Here is a 15,830-nt window from a genome sequence, read left to right on the forward strand (position 1 = left end):
ATGGGTCAACATTTTAGGCTTCATTCAGGCTCCTGGGGAACCCAAAGGCACAGTTCTGGAATGCACTAGCCTCCTGTACAGATTCCTGACAGTAATGGCGGCATGCCTTTACGTAGCACGTCAACCTACATCATCAGAAGATATCTGTACCTATATAAAGGGGAAAGGAAGATGTTTTGCTGAGGAGGACAATAACCCCAAAACACACTTCACCGTCCCTTTTATTTTTCAGGCTTTCACTACATTTGCTAACCCCCCCTACTTTCAAGGACATAGCAACATCCTATTCCTTTAGCATCTTGTCCTCTTCCTCCAATTGTTCATTTTCAGCTTCAGGTTCTGGAATACAAGCTAGGGATTCATGCTCTGGACTCTCATCAGTACTGCCATTGCAACTATTATGCACAGCGAGTGCTCCAGGTTCTTGTTTGGTCTAAAAATACGAGGAAAAGCTGTGGTGACCAGGGTTCCAGTTTGTTCAGCAGAGGATGTGACAGGCTGCTCTTGAAGTTTCCATTGCATTTTATTATTGCTTTAAGTGCCTTGCAGTGTCCCTTGTGTCAGATCAATTTGGTCTGTTGGAGATTTTAATTAACCAACTGTGACCGATGGGGAGGGCATTTAATGGCAGCTAATGACTAATGGCGGGAGGTGAAGCCAAGGGCCTAGAATGTGGCTGGTTAGCAGACGCCTGAAAGCACTCTACCCAAAGGTCATCAGTACTGTTATAAACCACTAAGATATGTAGGGGTAGGTAAAAGAGTAGCTACCTTTTCCATTATTTTTATTTACATATTTGTTGACGTTAGACGTCCCATCACACATTTCCATGGACACAACGTACTGTTTTCAGTACCGCTCTTTCCCTAAGCAGTTAAAAGCAGAGGCTCAGTCTTGAAGTCTTTCATGAGGCAAATGTCCCAGTGATTTGGTCCCAAGTGCTGAGGCTATTCTGAGTGGGCCACATTGGGCACCAGTTTCATTTTACTGGCAATAAAAAGCATAGATAATAGATTCAAAAAGAGTCTTAACAGATTAAGAGAGAGAAATAAAAGAGGATACTCTGATGTGTTATTGTTTGAAGGATTATATCAATACCTTTGTGATTCATGCATAATATTTCCTAGGGAATTTAAAATTTCACTGTAATATCCACATTTACATAAACACTAGGCTAGCCCCTCAGCCCTTGTGCATCCACTGAAGTTACTGAAGCAGTGCTGGTTTACACCAGCTGAGGATTTGGCCCATTATATTAAAAGTTCTTGAATCTACTGACTTCCGTAGCAATTTGGACTGAATGAAGATTGGGTAAGGGCTTCACTACCATGTCATATAGGAAATAACTTCCTAGCGTGCAGGGATCATAACAGTGAAAGTATAGCTGTGCTTTTCTATTTGTTGTGCGCTATATGCAAGTGTACACAATATTCACCTCGACACACACTGGCTTAACCAGCCCTTGAGAATTCTTAAGGCCATTAGTTTGCATTGCAATGCTGTTGTGTGTCCTCTCTCTCTCTCTCTTTTTCCTTAAGACCATAACCCTCACTACAGCCAATCTACATCACCAATTAGCTGAAGTGTTCAAGGGCGAGATCTTTTCACAGTCCGCTGCGTGGAATCCTGCAGTGTGCTGTTCGCAGTTGCACTGACTCTGAAAGCTCTGACAGGAAGGAGTTGCATGTAACAGTTAAGCACACAGTTCCAGCAGGTTTCTATGACACACAGGGGCTAACTCTCTCTTACATCAGTGTAACTCCGGGGTAAGTCCATTATCTTCAGCATTGGTACAAGTGTAAGTGAAATCAGAATCAGACCCAAAAGGAGCACACAGGAGGCAGGACCGGATTTCCAGTTAGGTACAGTAGGCATGTGCTTAGGGGCACCAGCGGTCTACAGATGCCTAAGAGTTAAAAGTGGGTTAAAAGTTTCATTTTTTTTTTTTTTTTTTTAAACAGAAAACACGAAGGTCAGCTGTAGGCGGAAGCACTGAAGATGCTGTGCCTTGCGGCACGTAAAGTGTAAATCCATCCCTGATAAGAGGAATAAGAAGGTGCCAAATAAGGCTTGGCAAGCCAGTTAACTGGCCAGTCAGCTACCTGCCTATTTCACCACAGTCAAATATAATCAAATATTTCAGCAAGAATGACCTTATGTAGGTGGTGGCCTACCTTTCTGATTGTTAGCAAGCTTACTTAAATGTCTCGATCACTCACTTTACTATGTGCTCAGGCCATCTGATGGGAAAAAGATGAACTAACTGAAAGTTGAGCCTCTTGATTCGCTGGAATCTTCTAGAACAGAACACTGCATGGGGGTGTGTGTCTTTATTTGTACACAAGGCCACCAATGCACATAGCCGTTTACAAAGCGCATTAAAATGATGATGATAAAGATATAGATGAAACAACTGAAGCTGTTAAAGAAAGATATAATGAAAAGCAAGGTACTTGAGGAGCTGGCCTGCTGCCTACCTACCATAAGTGCACTTAAAGAGGTTTTTTTATAATTGAAATGTTTGTTTTATTGCATTTTAACTTCGTTTTTTTCATTTGCAAATGTTCAGTCTTAATGTTTGTATTTAAATGCTAACCAACCATTGCTAAAAGGGTAATAATTATTCTTTCATTTTTAAGAACTTAATTTCATTGTATTTTGCCTTATTCTGAGCTCAAACAACTCAGTTAAGTCACTTTTTTTTAAAATAATTAGGCAAATATTTATCCAAGGCTAAACCTACAGGAGACCAGAGAATCTTACTCTTTATTACTGTTCTAATAAATTACTGCTTTAAAGGGTTTGACCATTTTTGACATTATTCGACACTATTTGACCAAGGTTTGACTGGTCAGTGACCAAGTATTTTTGGACCAGTCAAATGCCCAACTTTATGCTGACTTTATAGACACTTTCCCAACTATAACGACAGTTTAAACTCCTTCGGGGAAGTTGAGACACAGCAGGAACCTGAAAACTTCAAATCGACAATGGGAAGTAGGAGTGCTGGTAGCAACATTTCTTTTGACCAGATACAGGAGTGTCATCCAGCTCTGCAACATTAAACACTTCAATACTGTTCTGGTTCATCTCTCTTTTGTAAATATCCCTTAATGCAAGTGGAAACGGAGTCTCCTGTCTCAGTTTACTAGTAGTATCTGTTTAGGAGACTGGGGAAACAAAAACTAATATCCAGGACCACGATATTCGTTCCGTGACAGTACCAATGTCACTTCTTATCTCTTGTAAGAAATAACTTATCAACCCCCTCCAACTTTTACTGAAGTCAACCACATTTAAATTAGGGTTTTCTTTCTCCTAGCCATTATCTTGTCTTGCTATTTGGCTCTTCTAACGATGATGGTCAGAGTGACCTGTTCTGCCTGTCGGAAAGCAACATCACCTTAAGACATTGTACCACTCGTGCTGTCAGTCACAGCTTCCCACAAAGCAATTTTATAACCTGGATTAGAGTTCCTGTAACTATCTCCCTATGTATTATCCTTCTCCAGAGACAAATTACTCCACAGAGCAACCACTTGCCTGGCGCAGTGCAGTCTGGAAAGTTACAGCTACAGCAACCATTCTAGTTTCAATTCCCAATATGACTAGATAGCAGCGCTTAGGTTTGAATGTATTTGCAATATGCCATCAAAAAACACTGAACAGACAGGTATGCCATAGTTTCCTTCCTCTTGTCTCCTTGCATAACAAACATTTCTTTTCCCCTCAGATATGTATGCATGTGTAGGTATGCTGATGTGCTTTAGTAGGTCTGATTTCCCAGAGAGTTTAGTCATTACAGCTGCCATTGAGGGAATATATATTTCTGATACAACTGAAAGGCCTGAGTCACTGATTTAACACAAGCAACAAACCTGCTAAGCATCGTGGGCCTGATCCAAAGCTCACTGAAGCCAATGAGAGTATTTCTGTTCCTGTCAATGACCCTTGGCTCAGGATTATTTGTACTCCATTCCCTGTGGCTGTGCCAATTATTTCATAATTTGGTCTTTTAAGATCAGAACTCAGCACAGTGTTGCTCTGGATTCTTATAGGAAAGCACTATGGGGCTATGGTCCTGAAACCAATAGGAGCTGTGGGAGCCCAGCTCCTCTCAGGATCAGGCCGTCTGTGACACTTTGTTAAACCCTCCCTGCTGCACCACGTTCCCCAAATACCTTCCCCCTTAACAAATGCATTGTGTGGACTTGCTTCCACTAGACTGGACAGACTCTTTCAGAGCAGCTCCGTTAAATGCGGGAAATGTACCACTCCAGATTCCCATTTCCTTTAGAACTCTGAAACAGGAATTGTTATTCCAAGTTCGATTTGAGTGACAGTAATTGAGGTTGATCACATTACCCCAAGTAACCCGCATTCTAAATTTAGAAATCAAGGATGCTGCCTTCTAGGAGAGCTGTCCTTCTAATATGCTAATAAGCCAGCACAATGCCTGACAACAGCACTTTCTAGACTATCAGGATTTTGCAGGCATTTTCCAGTAACGCCGCAGCTGGAGAAAACAGTGTGAACCTCTCTTGTGAAAGGAAGGATATGACTAGGGAAATTATTTGTGTTATGAGGTTACATCCACAGCAGCATTCTCAGTCCTGATCTGGAGGGTAAAGCATTCCTTTTTAAAAGGAAGCGTTGCCATGACCAGTTGAACAAAGCGATATGAAGAGCCACACATCCTTACAATTTTAAAACATTATGCAAGCTTTTAAAGTACTTGACTCCCAATAACATGGCAGCTCCATGGCTACCACTCATTCTTTGAAAACTTATCCAGAACTAGTCTGTAGCATAATAGTAGCGAAACTTAGGCCTGGTCTACACTGAAACGTTAGGTTAACATTGCTAAGTTAACCGTAGCTATGCCAACCTATCCCTGAGTGTAGACATGGCTAGGTAAGTGGAAGAACTTTTCCATCAACCTAGCTACTGCCACTCAGAGAGGTGGATTACAGCTACAGAAAAACCCCTTCCATCACTGTAGCAAGCATCTACACTCCAGTGCTACAGCAACATAGCTACAGTGCCACAGACGTGTTGCTGTAGCACCCATAGTGTAGACATGGCCTTAGTTTACCAAATACAGTAGAAGTCTTTCTCCTTGTAGAGTAAGGACTAGTGCTAACGAGGGCACTGATCCTAGATCGGGAATGTTGAAATGTAATTTTCTTGTGAAACACAGTTAAACAGTTAATGTAAAATAATGACAGGTTTCAGAGTAGCAGCCGTGTTAGTCTGTATTCACAAAAAGAAAAGGAGTACTAGTGGCACCTTAGAGACTAAGCAATTTATTTGAGCATAAGCTTTCGTGAGCTACAGCTCACTTCATCGGATGCATCCTTTTCTTAATGTAAAATAAGTTATCCAAGCAATATTGAACAATCTGGTGACAGGAAACTATCCCGGAATAGCAATCAAAGCCCAATTTCTTAGCTAAAGAGTCAGCAATTTATTTTCTGCAGTATGTATGCATACTTTGTATTCAAAAACTGACAGCCAAATATATAAATGATTTACAAGGTCAAAGAAAAACTGAATTAGTCTGGTTCTGCATTATGACTTTTTATGGGTATGCTATGAATAAAGCAAAGATATAAATCATAAGGTTGCCCCAGTCAATTAAGTCTGAAAAAGTATTATAAATCTCAGTGTACATAAGATATGTCACATATGCCAGGTTTTTTTTTCAGCAACATGTCAGAAATACAGGACATGCTCAATTTCCAATTCTAATCTGCTCATTACACAACTGCCTAGTTGCATATTGGGTCTTTTCTTACGTCTATCCACACACGCCATTATTTCTTTCCGTTTGCGCTGACGAGAGATTTACCTTGGTGCTACTGTTAAAAGTTTAAAAATATGTAGATTTGACTCAAACTAGGAACAAAAATGTATCAGAACCAGAGTTGTCTGCATCTGAATGTACAGCAGAGTACATTTATTTGTAGTTACCAAATGTTGACTGTTCCTTTACAGTAAAAGAATCTGGCAAAAAAGATTGGCTTATATACAAACTATTTTTGAAATATTCTTTGACTGGATGCAATATTTTTTTAAAACGAGGACTTTAGTAACAATCCATCCTATGATTGTGGACAATTGATACACCCTCGACAATTTATAAACCCTACTCAAGAACTGTTTCAGGTTATTAATAGAGCCTCTTCATTATGACAACCTTGCCAATTAGCATTCAAAGTTGGAGTCTATGACACTGAGTCGCACTTACCACGAGAACGTGGCAAACTCAACTTCTGTACTTTAGGGACATCGTGAATAAAAGACACTGCACTTTAGGAGGAGGAAGAAAAATCAGAGGAGAAGGGAAACAACCACTAGTAATTTAACCTGAACTATTTTAAACAATATGGAGTGCAACACTAAGATGAAGCAGTAAAGAAATGTGAATCAAACCAGTTTCAAGTCTTATACTGTTCAGTTTGCTACTAAGACACGTGCACATCCTGAACCATGCTTTATGTTTTAAGGTGATCAGCCAAGATTCTGATCTCAGTTATATCAGTGAAAACGAGAAGGAACTTCATTGGCGTTAGTCTGGGTTTTCATCAATTAAAAATAACAGGCCACCACTGATCCCAGCTTAAATTCTCTAGCAAGGGCTTTGTTGTTACAGACTAAAAACAAACCCAGCAAAGTGCAGTTGTAGTAAAAAAAGTGACTGGAGAGGCTATCAGAGCACCATATTTATTCCCTCTTCATTACATGCATCTCAGACTGTTTAAAACGAGAGAGGGAAGAAAGCTCTTCAAACCCAACCTATTTCTGAAAAACAAAATCAAGCTATGACTGCGCTTTCTGCTTTTTTAAAATCAGCAGCAGTAATGCTGATTTGGCAGTCAGACCTTAATTACAATGGTTGAAGATGGGGCTGGATACAAACCAGCTGACAATCCCAGAGCTACACAGGCTCGGTTAGCTTTTAACATTAGATTTTGTCAATAGCATAAGCAAGCTCTGATTCATAACACGTAAGAAGTTGAGAAGTGTAAGAACTGATTTGACTCTTCCATTCTATTTGTTCACAGAATCATGGAAGATTAGGGTTAGAAGAGACCTCAGGAGGTTATCTAGTCCAACCCTCTGCTCAAAGCGGGACCAACAACAACTAAATCATCCCAGCCAGGGCTTCGTCAAGGGCTTAAAAGCCTCTACAGATGGAGATTCCACCACCTCCCTAGGTAACTCATTCCAGTGCTTCACCACCCTCCTAGTGAAATACTGTTTCCTAATTTCCAACCTAGACCTCCCCCACTGCAACTTGAGACCACTGCTCCTTGTTCTGTCATCTGCTACCACTGAGAACAGCCGAGCTCCATCCTCTTTGGAACCCCCCTTCAGGTAGTTGAAGGCTGCTATCAAATTCCCCCCCCCCACTCTTCTCTTCTGTAGACTAAACAAGCCCAGTTCCCTCAGCCTTTCCTTGCAAGTCATGTGCCCCAGCTCCCTGATCATTTTTGTTGCCCTCCCCTGGACTCTCTCCAATTTGTCCACATCCTTTCTGTAGTGGGGGGGCCCAAAACTGGACGCAATACTCCAGATGTGGCCTCACCAATGCAGAATGTTGTTTAAATAGATGATGCTCTTATGTAAATACTAGGAAAGTAAGACTACAATACCACACTTCAAGTGAAGTGTTGTGCATCCTTAAATATTTAGGTCTGAAATTATCATAATGAGCAACACAATTAGAAATATCCTCATGATGAACTAGAAGGATTTTTAATAAAAAGATGAAACATACAGATATATTCTTCGATTATTAGCCTGGCATTTAAAATATGCAACTTAGATGTGACAAACACTGTCTACACTACTGTCTCCAACCATACAAGCCAGCAGCAAGTGCGCCTTGCACTACTTTTGAATATAAGACGTTGGCGATGCAGTACCTCCACTTTTTACAAATTATCATAGCAGCTTGTGGATCGTTGCAAACAGTAATTTGCTTAATCAGAACAACATAAGTGATGCTGTACAAGAGACAAAGATGAAAACAGCCCTTGAACCTGGAGAGCGTACAGTCTCAGGGTTGACTCTGTGCTCATTGATATCCATGGCAAACACTCCCATGCATTTCAGTGGTGCAGCATCAGACATTAAAAAATAGTCTTTCAGGAGACAGAGCGCTGGGAAATCCGAGAGGCAACAACTAAAGTGTTCTATTCCCTCTCTGTCTCTGAAGAATGGGTACGTCCAGGACTATATCATGGACTCGCCTGAGCTGGGGGTCTGCAGAGAAAGCTCACCTTCACGTTACAGGAAATAAATTAACACTTGACTCAAAATGGCCACCTGAACACTAAAGTCCATAACATAAAACACTCCATCACTGACCCATGACCCGGCCACGTTTGTTAGGTTAAGACAGGGAGAACCTTCCTTTGCTGTCGCAGCCTCACCCAGAACTGTCTTTAAAAGAAACAGCCAGCTTTTTTTTTAACTGGCCTGCTGAGGTCCTAGGATTGGCTTCTTCTTGCTCCTGGCCCTTTTAGCCACTGGAGGACCAACAAATAGCCAATCCTAGGAGGTTTCTATAGGCAACCCCCGTTGGTCCAAACTCACTGCTCTTTTCCACAAGGACAGCATCATAGGGTGGGCTGTGCAAGGCTGTGGGACCTCCAGTAGGGGGCAGCAAATGCCTGGTATATCTGGCACAACCCCCTATATATCTTAAGCATGGCAGTCTTGTAGGCTGCCAAATACAACAGCATTACTATCAAGGAATACAAGATATAAAAGGCAGGCAAGGAACATCATTATTATTATTGTTCTTTTTATTACAGCAGTACCTAGAGATCCCAATGAAGATGAAGGTCTGACTGAGCCAGGTGCTGTACAAAGAGAATGAAAAAGACAATCCACAGTCTGAACAGTTTGTTATCTAGTTAAATACTGGATCCAGTCAAGCTGATATAGAAGATTAGAGGGAGGCTGGTGAAAGGAAGACAAGGTTAGTAGCAAGAGTAACATACTCACACACACCAGCTACAAGCAGAACTGGCAGGTTTCAAGTCCAGTTCTTTTTCTTAGTTTGCTTTTTTTAATAAAAGGGATTATAGTGAATCTGTGAATTTAGTCGAATTTAGATGTATACAGAAGAAAACGGTCAATTTTTTTAGTTGTGTGAGAACAATAATACATCCACCATTATATAATGAAGCCGCACTTACCCAAGTCCCTTTGGGTGAAATTCACCCCGTGCATAGGGGCAGCATAAAGCCTATGACCATCTTGAGATGTAGTTCCCTTGAGTAAGCCCTATTTCAGTGAGGCACCGGCCTTATGCTGACTCATTGCAGAGAGCTGAATTTCACCAATTTAAACTAAAGGTCTTATCAACGCAGTAGTTTAACATACTACTAACAACCATTTTAAGAAGATATTCATCAACTGTACTGCTTCTATGCATTTGCTGGAAGCAAATGGAAGGGTGTGATGCTAAGTACAGGCTTGTATGCATTTAATAATCAACCTACATACTGCAGATTGAATTGTGCTTTTTGGAACATTAATATTCTCTGAAACACCACCATACAAATGGCAAATCATGCAACCACAATACCCAAAGGCTTCAAAGAAAAAGTTTTATGGTGCTTACCACTCAACCATGACATGTGCCATCTAACTCAGCAAATGGTTGATTAAATATTTCAAGGTAAACACAATGTAAATCTGTGCTGAACAAGATAACAATACGGGTGACAATTTGCAGCTTTGATGTAGGGCTTTTAGAGGGATCTTTTTGCTAGTAAAAGGTGGTTTGACTTGGTAATGTACAATGAGAAAAAAACTGAAAAATTCATAAGCTTCTTTTAATTAATAATTAATCTGTAAGTCAACGTAGTCTAGCAATTTATAGTAGCTGACACCATAGAGTGCTGAAGGCTATAAAAAAAAAATCAAATGCATGCCTTCTGAATTGATACGTTTCCTGGCAGCCCTTGGTTTCTTATCAGAAAGCCACTGCTCCCAGAGATAAAGCAGGCTGTTTTTGACATAAGACAGAAGGACACACTGTAATATATTCTGCATTGTGAACTGTACATGACGTCCTGGAATACCATTGATGCTGTGCTCATAAAAACTGGGGATCTAAATTTTTAATTTTTGACGACCCCCCAGTCAGGTAGGATGTTGAATTTTCTCTTAAAATTGGAAATGTGAAAGATGTTAAGCTGTCTTGGTAGCTTAAGTCACTAATACTTTCCTAATGTGTTAATCCTCTGCACAGTAAATTCCAACCCTAGTAGTGCCAGCTGTTTTGGGATTTGAAATGACAAGGAGGAAAAAGGAGAAAGAATGGAAGTTTTGATGTGTTATAGACCTCTGTGTCATCAGGCTTATGTAAGGGGCCTTGCACTGTTATCAGCTCATCTGGATGTAGACTCTTACCACTTAAAATATTCAACGGACGTTTTCTGAACAGTACGCAGAGAATTAGAAGTGCAAGTCCTATTCTCTGGACACCATGCTGACAAGCTATCTATTAGAGAAGGCAGATAATAATAGCTGGTAAAGAATTGTAAAAAAATATTTTTTGCAGGGCTCTGGGGTTTTTTTTTTTTTTTTGTCAAAGAAATGCCTATTGCAATACACAGAAATCTAGGACACAAATGAGCCTCAGAGGAAAAATAGCTTCTTGATTTAAGAGCTGAGGATCCGGTGTGCAACACAGCCGGAATGAGATTTGGGGGTAGCTAGTTTTGTCATCTTTCATCTTCATTATGCTTTAACAAGGCCATAACAGCGGCATTTATACCAGCCCTCCATTGAATGTATTTTAAAGAACTTTATTGACAGACGATACCCATTTGCCAGCATTCGTACACCAGGCAGGAAGTATTTTCCTTTGCTCCCCAAGGCCCAGACTCAGGCGTTTGACTCAGCCCTGAGAATGGCATGTTGCATGGATGGAGCACCATGATGAGCCTCCAGAAAGCACGATGTTGCAGGGACCCCCTCCCCATGGACAGCAAATATACTTTATTATCCCTACTCGCTGCTCCATGTGGTGGTGGGGGGAGCCATGACTGCCTGCTCCCTAACCCCTCACTCACAGTGGGAAGGGGAGATATCAGGCACGTAGCCACTGCACTGTCACCTCCCCCAGTCCAAGATCTGAGTAGGTCCCATGCAGCAGATCAGGGGTGTGTCTGTGTGTGCCAACATTAGGAAAGAAAAATTTCCATCCCAAAATAAGAAAATACTAGTTCAGAGAAATATTAAATGCTGCCCACTGCTTCAGAACTCTAGAATCTTGAAAGGGAATCCTCCAAAACCTTACCTGCAAGCATCAATATCCTGTACTAAATCCATGGCCAGGCATAACAGAGACAGGGAGATATGGGAATAACTGTAGGGATTAGGATTTTTTTCAAATTGACCACAGTAATCATAGTATAAAAAGAGGCAGAAAAAGAAGTCAACCTTTTCTGGTGTCAAGAGAAAAAAAGTTTTAACTAGTGCACGTCTTTCTATGAACCTTTCAAGAAGACCTTGATTCAGCATAATTTCTGTTATACTACCCACTACCGTCACTAGTAATTTTACCAAAGGTTTTTCTGCTCTTCAAATACAAGTAGCATCATTAAAAGTTGCCGAAGGGTACCTTTAACTTAGATTCCCTGGAAACAGTCTCAGGTTTAGAGTAATCAAAATATTGATGATGAAATGCAAAACTTCTCTAAATTGACAGAATTCGAAAATATTTCCAGTTTATCTTAGACTTTTGCTAAGGTACGCAACATTTTCAAGCAACAGCAGGCCCACCTGCGGAGGAAATGACTGAGATTTTGAGCAGCAGAGACCAATTTTCAAATCAAAATGAGCAAAACTGGGGCCCTCTTCTGAGCAAAGTCAGCAGCCACCCTGAATACTTGCAAGCCTCATGTTGACTAGACAAAAACTGTCATTGCACACAACTTTGGGAAAGGGTCAAAGTCAGGCAAATCAGGGAAAATATTTCCAGCAAAATTCCATGAAATGAAGTTTGTGCATGGAGAAGATTATTCATTGGTTATTTCATTTCAATTTTTTTAAAACTGTCAAATAGAGAATTCAGCAAACATAATGGACACGTATCCAACTGGTTTCATAAGCTGGGAAAAAGCCATTCAGTATAATTTATTTTAAAATTAATGGAATAAGTTACTCATCAACTATCATTTGACTAGCTCTGCTTGGGAATTACACACCGCCCCATTAGATTTGCCAGTTAGTAATCATTGTGCTGTCTCATTCACTTTTCTTACAATTCACCACCTCCTCTCTCGATTGCACAACTCCTTCTGCATTCTGACCAAGCATTTCATCATCCACTGAGCTGACAAACATTGACTACATGTCAGTTTTACTGGAGAAGAGCTGTATGTAATTTTCCAATTAGCTATGCAAAATCTGACCTTCTGCGATGTGTAAATCATTCACAAATAAGGCCACACACTACTGGCTGTTAGTTAAGTAGCTGCAGATCATTGGTTATTTTTGTTATACCAGCAAGCATCCATATTACCTAATGAACTAACCCTGCAGTAAGAAAATACTCAGAAGGTACTAGAGTGAGCTATTTAAGGTGGCACAGGGGACTTGCACAATGTTGTACAGGCTGATGTTTCTTTCTTTAATAATTGAAATCTTATTTCACAGTTCACAAGCTTTAGGGCTGTGCCTGGATCCTACAATAAAAACATTCCCGAGACTGAGGCAGTTGGTCCACCCTTCCTGAATGCTAATGATAGAAGGTACAGCCGCTATATTTCCACATTTTATCTACAGCTTTGTCTGCCCAAGCCCTCTAGAAGACGTTAATACATGCCAGAACATAGGTCTTCTTAGCAGGTTTGAACATTTGAAACCTAAATTAGCTCAATTTTACCTACCTGTTCTAGAAAGAGGGTCTATAAATGCTTGTTTAATCACACTAGTATGCAGATTTCCATGATGTTTCTGAAAATAGTAAAGTAAATCCTGCTTCTTTGGGGTAAAATTAAATTAGCAGTTAAATTAGCTTTTCCTCAAATCATTAGTTTTGAATATACCAAGTAGCAATTTTAGTAGAATGTCGGTGGGGAAACCGTGGCTCTTCATGCTGTGCAGGCAGCATCCTTTAGGTAGCTGAATTGCTCCCTAGAAGGCCCATCTCTACGCTGCACCAGTGAATCTGTTTGTTTTTTCCAGTGGCACTGTGGCATCACAGCCAGATGGTGCCACTTCCAGGAGTTAGGTTACCTTTCAGTTAGGTGCAAAGTGAAATGGCACTGGCAGAGAGATGGCAGCTGTACAGAGAGCTACTGCTTACCTGTAAACTAGCAGGCATCTCTCTGCTCACGGCACAAGGAACTTGGTTATCTCCTGCCCAGGACGCCATTGTAGTAATAAATAAATAACTAAATACATACATACACTATTGTGCCCTGCACCCTGGACAGACGCTCCGGCATGGCTTTTACCTGCTAGGCAGGTCCTAACCTGGCTGAAGCCTACCAGTGGCACTGCGTTTTTGCATATGCCAAATGCTTCACCTTCCACTGGGTGAGGGGAGAAGGTGCTTTCCCAAAGCGATGCCACTAGGGTGCTGGGGAACGGAGCCGCAGGTGCTGTTGGTGATGTGTATTCTGCCCATTGGGGAAGCTGACAAAGCCTGAGCAGGAAGGAAGTTTTGGGCCAGTCCCTCTTGCCAAGATCAGGGGCTCAAAGACGACTCACTAGTCTGGTGGCTGGCCAATCATGGGCAATAGGCCTGGGGCTCCTGCCACCACATGGGTCATGATTTCTGGCAAGGTCTTCCTTCTTTGGTTCACTCTCACCTGCTGTCACAAGAAGCTGTAGCCAATCTGACCCCACATCGCTGGTCTGTTTAGGGACTGCCACGGTGCCTGCATGAGTGGGAGAGCTGCTCAGATCCTTTCACCCTTGCAACTTCACATCTGGCTACCCACTGCCAAGCCCCCAATATTCCATTCAGCAATCAGCATGTGCCTGTGGCATGGGAGGAAGATCGGGGAACAAAGCCCTGTGTATGGCATTGTAAATGAAATCTAGGGGAATTCTTCATTCTGATCTAAATCATTAATCGAGTTGGGAGCATTCCATGTTTGTCCCTTCACAAGGACAGATTGTTCTCTGCTGCTGCTGGGGGGCGGGAAGCAATTCTAGCAGAAAATTTTCAAGTGAATTACGTGAAGGTTACATATTTATGAGCAACAATACATCAAGATAAATATTACATTCAACAAAACAGAAAGAGAGAGAGAGTGGAGAAAGTAGATGTTGCCTGCTCTTCTGTACATTTTCAAAGGCATTTAAAGAGTAGTTGGGGTTGGACTGGGAAAGCAAGATACCACTCTCCTAAAGGAACATTCTTTGAAGCTATATTTAAAGCACTTCTGGAGCCCCAGAATTCCAATTTAAAATCATTCCAGGGACGTACTGGTCACCAATCATCTAGCTGCAGACACTGGAGCGTGGAACAAAAAGAAGGGACTGATTACTCAGGTATTATGGCATTGTACAAGGGTGAAAGGCACTCCTATGCGGAGGGCCAGTGCCTCACGTATGTGCCCTGTAAGCCCCACTCCAAGGACATATAGCCCAAGGTACAAGGGGGCCTGCAGTGTTCAGGTGATTTGGTCAGACTTTTTCTTTATAGTTCATCTGTTACACTAGGATTCCAAGGTGAAATTCGAATCAATATCTGACAAAACATTTCATGTTTTTTACTGCACTGCACAATAAACTATGATTTTGAATAGCTAATCTGGCAGTTTAAATGTTAATTTTAATGGACATGGGGGGAAAAACCCTGTATATGCCCAACATATGGAACCCATGTGGGGTATCATTAAAAACAATTACAAACCACACTGGACAGGGACCACATCCTGAAAGAAGTCTTTCCCAAAACCCCTTGGTTGCCTTGGTAATCATGCAGCCCTGTGCACTGCTGCCCCAGCTCTTATCAGGAGCACTGAAGCATGAGCAGCTGAAGGAAGTGATGCCACTGGATGCAGCCTTCACCTGGGGGCTGTGGGGTGAAGAGGGTCAGGGTACACAGTGGAGGGTGGGTATTATGCACATTCTCCTGGCTCAACTACAACATAGTACTAGAATAGCATTGTGGCTTGACTACAGGATGGCCGAATGTATCATTCTTACGGTGGACAGGCCTTTTTGAAGGAGGTGGTTTGGCAGCGTATCCTAAAGACAATCAGACTCTGGACGAGCTTGATCTCTGGAAGACTGTGCTACAGCTGGTTCCCCTCACCTGAGAATGCTTTATCTCTAGCTCTAAAGGGCTTCACCGTGTGTTTTGTGATCTGCATTGTCACAGAGGAGAGCAGCTGTTTTGCTGGTTCATAGATCATACTTGGCTACAGCATGGAGATTGCTAAAGCCTCACTCCTCTGACAGAGGTCAGGTGTCCTTCAGACCTTTTCTCCCCCACAGGCTTCATCCTTAGGAGGATGACTAGGGGAGCAGTATATAATTTAATGGTGACAGAGTCTTCCACGGTTGACATCAGCACTCTAATCTTATGGGTGTTACCATACATGTATGGATGTATAGCTATTGAGCCAGAAGTCATGGATGTTATGTCCTGACTACTGATCAGTATGTATGAATGCTTTTATCCATTAAAAAAGCTAAAATACATTTGAAAAAAAATACAGATATTGAAAAGAAGAAACTCTCTCTTGGAAAAAGTTCAGGCTGTAATCAGGAGTCTGTCCTATAAAATAAATACGTGTTTCTAAAATTATGCAGATAGCAAGATGGATTTTAAGATAAAT

The 15,830-nt window shown here is 41.4% G+C and overlaps 1 protein-coding gene across 9 annotated transcripts in view; it reads right to left on the minus strand.

Moving 5' to 3' along the window:
* The window catches only part of CADPS (calcium dependent secretion activator), a 380,054-nt gene that overhangs the window by 220,447 nt on the left and 143,777 nt on the right, over positions 1–15,830 (minus strand). The gene's annotated exons all lie outside the window — the stretch shown is intronic.

The sequence above is a fragment of the Eretmochelys imbricata genome, chromosome 7 (assembly GCF_965152235.1).
Source record: "Eretmochelys imbricata isolate rEreImb1 chromosome 7, rEreImb1.hap1, whole genome shotgun sequence".
Lineage (NCBI taxonomy): Eukaryota > Metazoa > Chordata > Testudines > Cheloniidae > Eretmochelys > Eretmochelys imbricata.